This window comes from Penaeus monodon, chromosome 33 (assembly GCF_015228065.2).
Source record: "Penaeus monodon isolate SGIC_2016 chromosome 33, NSTDA_Pmon_1, whole genome shotgun sequence".
Taxonomy (NCBI): domain Eukaryota; kingdom Metazoa; phylum Arthropoda; class Malacostraca; order Decapoda; family Penaeidae; genus Penaeus; species Penaeus monodon.
Window position 1 is genome coordinate 23,596,132 of NC_051418.1, and position 460 is coordinate 23,596,591.

The 460-nt window shown below is 35.4% G+C and overlaps 1 protein-coding gene across 1 annotated transcript in view; it reads right to left on the bottom strand.

Moving 5' to 3' along the window:
- Positions 1-460, bottom strand: part of LOC119594167 (isatin hydrolase-like) — a gene marked incomplete at its 5' end in the record, with an annotated part of 32,523 nt that overhangs the window by 5,982 nt on the left and 26,081 nt on the right.

Sequence of the window (460 nt, forward strand, 5' to 3'; positions counted from 1 at the left end):
TTGTAAAGCATGTCCTGACATTAAAAAAAATATTTTATACACCGTCGTCAATTCTGTCAAAAAAGAAAAAAGAAGTATCATGAAATTATTATGTTTTTTTGAGTGTTTGCATGGATAGATAGATGTATGTTTTCTGTGATAATTAGTTTCTAAAAATAATCATCAAGGCATTCTGAATTAAAGGAAAAGTAAATATATATTTTTTTTGAAGTTGTCAGTCACGTATTCATTTCAGTGAACTTGCGCAAGCCAACATGGTTAAGCAACATGTCACTCTTTTCTCTGAGCAAATATACTTTGGCGTGTACATATACAGTTGTTAATTAGGATGAATGATTCGCTCTGGAGGACAGGCCGTGCACGCACCATAGCACGAACTGCGCGTGCGTGGCAGAGGAAGAAGGACAAGATAGATCGCTGAAAGAGGTTGAGGGTTGTCAACCTTAAATATACTCACTTT